Raw genomic sequence first — 7,830 nt, forward strand, 5'->3', positions numbered from 1 at the left:
CATGCCACAACTAGACCTGGGCTCCTGCTGCTGCAGGTAGAGGGTTGGTGCACTGCACAGCCCATAATCATCCCCGGCTGTCTAAAACAACAACTCCTTATAGAGGTGAAAAAACTAAATGTCCTCAGAGTCAAAAGACACCGAAAGCTTATAGATCTTAAGATAAATCTGATTCTGCAGCTCAAACAGAGTCAGTTTTATCACTCAGAGTCAGAGGTGGGTAATAACGAGTTACATTTACTCGAGTAAGTTTTTAAAAGAATCATACTTCTAGGAGTAGTTTTAAATCACTATACTTTTCACTGTTACTTGAGTAGATTTGTGCAGCATAAACTGTCCTCTTACTCCGCTACATTAAGCTACAATGAGCTGGTTACTTTTCTTCTTACCTCTTTGGTATTCTACGCCTCATTATTTTTATCCCCCCGCGTACGCCTCATTTTAATGTTTTATTCTGACAGAGAGAGACTTCCGCCAAAGGCTCTACCACCTGACTGTGTTTCACCAATCAGACGTAGCCGTGCAGTCTGGTCACGTGACCATACTCAATCTCAGCGGCGGGACGGGTTAGCTTTAGCATTAGCAGTCGTAGCAAACAAACAAAGAAACAGATGAAAAATGTCAGAATCAACCGTGGGAAATGAAGACGCAGACGAGGCCTCATACTGAAAGCATGTTTACCTTACAAAGAGTGAGAAACAGCAGCTACATTATGTGTCTTCTGTGTCAACCAAAACAAACGCACATTTCAGCAGAAACTCAACATCTAACTTGAGGAAACATGTAGCGGTAAGTTTCCTAAACTCGTTTCCCCCATGGATAGATGAATGTTTGTTTTTTAGGTTACATATGGGTTACATATGTTTTAAACATTTCCTAAGTCTCTTTTATTTTTTATTGAAGTTCTTGAATTTACCTGGATTATTTTAATTTAAGCTATTTTGTAATTAATTAATTAATTATAGATTATTTTATCAATTGGATGAACTCTAATTTGCCTAAAGATGATTATTTAGTATTTTTGTCTGTCTGATTGAATGCTTGTGTTAACAAATAAATCAGACGTTATTCAACAGTTACTCAGTACTTGAGCACTTTTTTACTCTAACTCAAGTAATTAATTGGATGACTACTTTTTACTTTTACTTGAGTCATATTATTCTGAAGTAACAGTACTTTTACTTGAGTACAATTTTTGGCTTCTCTACCCACCTCTGCTCAGAGCCCATCGATGCCGCTTTAACAGGAACGAACGGCGTCTGCAGCCTGGAAGCAACCCACTCACCCACCGAGTGACCTGATTTTCAGATGTGCAGACACTAAAAGAAAAAGGGACAGTCTGTGCTCGCTGCCGCACTAATTCAATATTCATAACTTTATTTAAAAATATCCACACTTTTGAGAACACGGGAGGAAGAGGCCATTTGCCACCTGGTTTCCAACAAGCAGATCAAGTGTCCTGATGTCCGTTTACACGGAGCCGACAGAAAAAGATCAAAATCGGATTTGGGACCAAAATTCAATTCTGAAGATTTGTGACAGCTAACGTTGTTAAGGGACGGCGGGAGAGATGCTGTGTGGCAACCGAGTTTATGTTTCCGTGCTTCACTCCTCATCCTCACCAGCAGCTCTGAGTCTGGCCTTCCTCGGCCCTCCGTTTTAAAGGGATACGTGGACATTTTTGTCCACTTGGGGTGTACTTTCTCCTCTAATTTCTAATTATGAACATAATTGAAAACTTGGTAGTTATGATCAGAACTGAAGTGGAAGAAAAGATCTATGAAAAACAAAGTGGGAAAAAATATTAATATATTATGTTTTTAGGTTGTTTTAAAATGTCCCTTTTTAGAAATGAAGGTTTTTTGTTTTTTTTCCTTTTTTTTTAAATGAGACAGCAAAAAAATTAAAAATCCCTTAAAATCAATGTTGTTGCTGATCATTGACATATCCCAGACAATAATTATCCCGGCTCAACAATTCCACTTTGCATTCTATATATTGAAAATGTAGCAGTTTTTGTGTTTTGTTTTGTTTTTTTACAGAAATTGGCGTTTACATCATATAAACCAGTATTTAAAGGGTTAAATTTTTTAAAATAATTGAAAACTTGGTAGTTATGATCAGAACTGAAGTGGAATAAAAGATCTACGTGAAAAAAAAAGCGGAAAAAAATATTAACATATGTTTTTAGGTCATTAAGTGGTGTTTTAAATCAGGTATAAAGGTTAAAAAGAGGATTTAAAAAAAAAAGAAAAAAAGACTCAAAGACCCTAAAGATCTGATGGAAACTCTTCTTATCAAACTGCTGGAACAGGATGCTGTGGCTGATCTGGTCCAGAGAAACCGAAAGCAGATACAACGCTGACCGAGAAAAAGAAAGTTTAAGGTAATGTCAGTCCCGCTGCATGAAAACGTGCATTAAAGCCAACATTGTGGAGGCGGTGGACCTCAGGTTTGTTACACAGAGCTGACCAGGAGTCTAGAGTTTAGACATGTTTGTGTAGAAATTCACAGCATAGGTATTCTATCGTGCCTGTTTTGGCAATAACAGAGCTGCATGGGGACAATACTGATTCCATCTCATGGTTTTAACAATCCTGTTGTCTAAATGCAGAGCCCACTGGCAGGAAGATGCATCCATCTGCCTCCATCTCAGTCATTCATCTTCTAAACTGTTCAGTATTTCAGGGTTGCAGTTGAGCAAAGAGGCTTCGGCCTTCAGAAACTTCCCTTCTTGGGTATCCCAGCCGCTCCCAGGCTATAACCGAAGGCGGCATCCTTTTTAGGTCCCCAAACTAACCCAACATGGCTCCGCTGGGTCGGATCTCTGAGAGCAACTCCAACCAGACAGGGAATTAAATCCAGAGGCTTCTGTTTGGGATCTTCAGGGCCGCTGTCCTGCAGGTTTCAGATGTTTCCCTGCTCCAACACACCCGATTCAGATCAATGCATCATCAGCAGGCTGCTACAGAACTTAAGAATCTTTTGAAGAGATCCTTTTAATCTGAATCAGGTGTGTTGGAGCAGGGAAACATCTAAAACCTGCAGGACAGAAAAAGGCATGGGCATGCCTAACCAGAAGGCTTGTTAATCAGTAACAGAAGAGGCTACAGCTATGGGACCAACTGTTATAGAGAGCTCCTGACTTCAGCTATGTGACTATACCCATATGGGTATGTCCACCAAGTGGGGGCGCTATCAAATATGGTAAAAAAAATCATTTTCACCCATTTCACAATTGCATATTTGAAATCTGACCGGGATCTGTATAAGCAGGCCAGGAACAAACTGTCTAAGGAAATAAATGTAGCCAAAAGATCCTACAGTGAGAAGCTAAAAAATTTAGCTTCAAATGATCCTACATCAGTTTGGAAAGGTCTGCAACAGGTCGCCATCTGAAGGACATAACAGGACCCATGCTGGACCCCCAGCAGTTTGCCTACAGGGCAAACAGGTCGGCGGATGATTCCGTCAACATGGGACTGCAATTCATCCTGCAACATCTCGACTCCCCAGGGACGTACGCCAGGATCCTGTTTGTGGACTTCAGCTCGGCGTTCAACACCATCATGCCTGATAGATAGAAATGGTTGATAATGTATTATCAACCATTTCTATGATAAGGTCACTATTGTTATGTGGCTATATATACATATATGTTTTTTATTATTATTTTATTTATTATTTATAATTATCTATAATTATACTTTTAATACCCAGTAGTATGATGACACATCTTATTTGATTTTGTTGTATTGCTTTCACTGTTCTTTTATTGTTTTTACTTATTCTTCTCTTTATTTATTACCTGCTGTAAAGCACTTTGGTACATAGCAAGGATTGTTTGTAAAGGGCTGTATAAATAAAATACATTTACATAAACAGAAAGTATGGGGAATGTCGGCGCAGGTCGGTGACGTAGAGATAGCAGCGTCCATAGCAACCACCTTAACAACGGTACAAAACGTTTTTTCAGAGATACTAAAATCTTCGTTGAAAACTTATAAACGAAAGATCGTCTACATTCTCTGAACGAAGATTATGAAAATATTATGCATAGTTCTCGCTGGAAATTCCATCGAAATGCATATAAATTAGGGCTGGGACTTTAGCGCGTTAATTTCGATTAATTAACTACACACATATTAGCGCGTTAAAAAAAATAACGCATTTTAATCGCACACTATAATTTTTTATTTTATTTTTTTTAAATACAGACGGATGGAAGCGTCGACAAGAGCGGGGTTGTGTGCAGATTATGCAACAAGGAATTCGCGTATCACCGCAGCGTATCAAGTCCAGAGGCAGCGCAAAGGGGTTGCTTGCAGTTGCTATAGCAACCCCAAGAATGTGCTCAGCAACCCCATAGCTACCCCAACTTTGGGGCTAGAGGCAGGTTTACTGCTCAGAAAGAACAGAAGTGCAGTGCAACAACGACAACAATATTAAGAAGTAAAGAATCACGTATGTTGCTGCGTGGTAGCCTATCCCCGTTTTTCGTTCTTTAGCTGATAAATATACATATCGAAAGGTATAAAACACCAGCTTTACTGGTGAAACGGCTATCCACATTGTTCCTAGATCTACAGTAGCTGTGGTGATGTCATTCTACAGTCAGCCAATCACGTCTGTTCTAAATCACCCGGGGAAATCGGAGGTCTAAAATAATATTTCCATAAAGCAGATTTATGAGATAAATGGAAACCCTATTTAATTGTATTCTCAGTTTAATTCGTTTTTGAATAGTCATATGTTACAGTTTTCCTCATTTTAGCACCCATTAACTCATAACATAGCTAAACTGTAATTCTAAATGGATATTTGGCGATTCTAACTGGAATATGGCGATTTTGAGAATGTCCTTCTTCAAGTAACACAAATAAGGTAGTAAATCCCAGTTGTTTTTCATATGCTCGCCGAAACACTATTATCAAATAGTCTTCTTGTGACTTGGTTTGTTAGTCGACTCTAGGTGCTTGCAGTCTATCTAGAGCTACTTGCTAAGTAGCCTAGTGTCAGTGCAGTTAGCACCATCTTTTCAAAATAACGGACATACTTTTTACTTTATGTTAGGTTGCCAGCGTACTTCCTCTGCCATAATGTGATGCGAGTAGATTGGCTTGAGTAGGCTATAGCCGCTTTCGGACTGTAGGAACCTTTGGCAGTTCTAATAACCTTTTAATCCGCGGGGCCGTTTTCTCCCGTGTTCGGACATACAGGAACTCGGAGCTTTCTCCCTCAGTTCCTATAACTATTTAGCTCCTTCTCCGAGGTCGGGTCTTTTCATGGTTCTATAGAACGAATCTGACGGAGGTGTGTGGTGGTCGGTAGCTACGCCCCTTGTCATGCTATCACGGCTGAAATGTTTTCTCATAGGACACAGACACAACCTGCGAGTGTTTAATAAGTTAAACTTACACTTTGTCTCCTTTGTCTGCAGCGCTCTGCTCTCCTTTCTTCCTTCATGAAATGAAAAAGTATCGTCTCCTGACTCTCTCTGTGAGCTTTTCCAGCCTCGATATTAGACGCCTGATGTGATCGTCCATGATTAATATCACCATCATGCAGACCATGAACACGGTGGCCTCCCCGCTCTCCATATTAGCTTCTTTGTGGTGTTTTTTCTTCTCTCCTTACTTTCTGTTTTGTTTTGTTTTTTAATGTAGCGCTAAACGGCTAACACGTCACTGACGCAGACGGCTGCGCGCGCCGCATCAGTCCCGACTCATGTGCGAATACAGACTAAAACAGAAGGACAGTTATCAGAACGAAATTGGGATATGTTCTGTGTTTGTTGAAATATTGTTGAAAATGTTAATTTTCTAAAGGATAAAGTATATGCGATTAAAATGCGATTAATTTTGATTAATTAATTTCAAAGCCTGTAGTTAACGCGATTAAAAATTTTAATCGAGTCACAGCCCTAATATAAATGCAAATGCTTTCTTAAAATGTTGTGTTTTTCACAGAAAAAGGTCGACAGTCGGCCATTTTCTTTTTTAGCTGAGGGAAAACTTGATAATATTCAAAATTATTCATAGATGTTACCCGGTTAAATCATTCTTTATCAAATTCAATTTTGTTGATCTTTATCTGAAGTGTGTCTTTTGTGACACTCAGGCTACGGCTACACGAAAACGTTTTTCACTGTAAACGATACTTTTTCTTATCGTTTGGCTGTCGCGGCCACACGGAGCCGGCGTTCCCACTACCCCAAACGATAGTTTTTGAGAACGGGTTCCAGAGTGGGAAGATCTGAGAACAGCCTCGTTTCGTTTCCATTGTTACAGCGAAAACGGATTCGTTTACATCTGCGTCACAGCAACATTGCCAACGCTAGTGACGTATACACATACGTCAGTGACCAGAACAAAAAGCGGCTTCCATTCAAAATCCGGAAGAAGAAGACAACACAACAAGGACAGACAGCGATCATCATGGACCCCACAACATTGATAGCAGCACTGCTGCAGACACTGCTAACTACAGCGGCGTTGTTGAAGGAACAACGTGAGCTTCACGCTGGTAGAAGTAGGGGCGTACACGCATACGCATGCGCATTGCTTCTTCTATTGTTCTGGTGTAACCGGTGGGGGTGGCTTACAGCGCACCTAGAGGTGTTTCATGTGTACTGCATCATTTTCCTCGTTTCCATGAGGACACAGAAGCTTCCCGGTGTGGTCGCAGTAATTTTCGTACCCGTTTTCAAAAAAACCCTCGTTTCGTTTTCGTGTAGCCGTAGCCTCATACTGAGACCATTATTCATCTGTTTTGGAAATGTGAATATACCCGTAGGCTGTGGCAAGATATTTGTAGATTTATTTTAGATAATGTATGCTGTGGATTTTGAGCTCCTTCTGCAAAATGTCATTTTTGGTTTTATAAAGAGTGATGCTCCCACTGAAAAAGAATATTTTTTAATTTATCTCATTTTAATTCTTGCTAAGTATTACATCCACAAATGTAAATTTGCCAAAGTGAAACCCAATTTTTGTGCTTTCATGATAGAACTCCAGATGTATTTCAAGTCAATTTCCTCCTCTAATAACACGAAAGCTATCAAAACTATAAATCTAGTCTCCCACTTTGAAATCTTTAACTCAGTGTAATCCTTATTGTTCATGTCCTCTGGTATATTCTCTCTCTCTCTCCATCTCTCTCTCTGTCTTCATTTATGATTTAAACTACTTTTGTATGTATTTATTTTGGTATGCTTATTTGTTCCTCATTTATCATTAATGATACTTGTCATGTTTTTGCACTGTTTTTGTATCTTGTAAAGCAAAATAAAGTTGTATTTAAAAAAATAAATAAATAAATTAAAAAAAAAACTTGATAATCACGTGACCGGGTTAGAAGCACTGTAAATGAATAGGCCGAATAAAAGGTAGTATCGTCACAATTTTAGGGGCCAAATTGTGACAATACCACGTTTTCTCTTGTGGACCAACTGAGCTGTTACACATTTTTCTGTGAGTTGGCCTGCTCGTCACTCACAGCAAGCGGAGGAGCGCAAGGGGAGGAGGGGCACCACGCTGCAGCCGCACGCGGGGGGAGGGACCTCCACTTTCTCTCCAACGAGACGCCAAATAAAAAAAAAATTATAATAATAAATAAATAACGCTCATACCACAGGGACAGTATGACAGGAAATTTTAGTGGTTTTGTAACTTGACTTTTTCATACGCGCTATACCTTGAAACCGGAAACCGGCCCATGCCGCGCTTCAACGCACTTCCTGCCCTAACACACAGCAGCTCCGCCCTGCTCACGTGTTTCCTTTGTTCCCTCCCCTTCAAATCTGCAGCTCGTGGTGAGTATAAATAACAC

The 7,830-nt window shown here is 39.9% G+C and overlaps 1 protein-coding gene across 9 annotated transcripts in view; it reads right to left on the reverse strand.

Annotated features, from left to right (window-relative positions):
- Nucleotides 1-7,830, reverse strand: part of macf1a (microtubule actin crosslinking factor 1a) — a 286,863-nt gene that overhangs the window by 223,406 nt on the left and 55,627 nt on the right. The window lies entirely within an intron of this gene.

Source organism: Odontesthes bonariensis, chromosome 18 (genome assembly GCF_027942865.1).
Source record: "Odontesthes bonariensis isolate fOdoBon6 chromosome 18, fOdoBon6.hap1, whole genome shotgun sequence".
NCBI lineage: Eukaryota > Metazoa > Chordata > Actinopteri > Atheriniformes > Atherinopsidae > Odontesthes > Odontesthes bonariensis.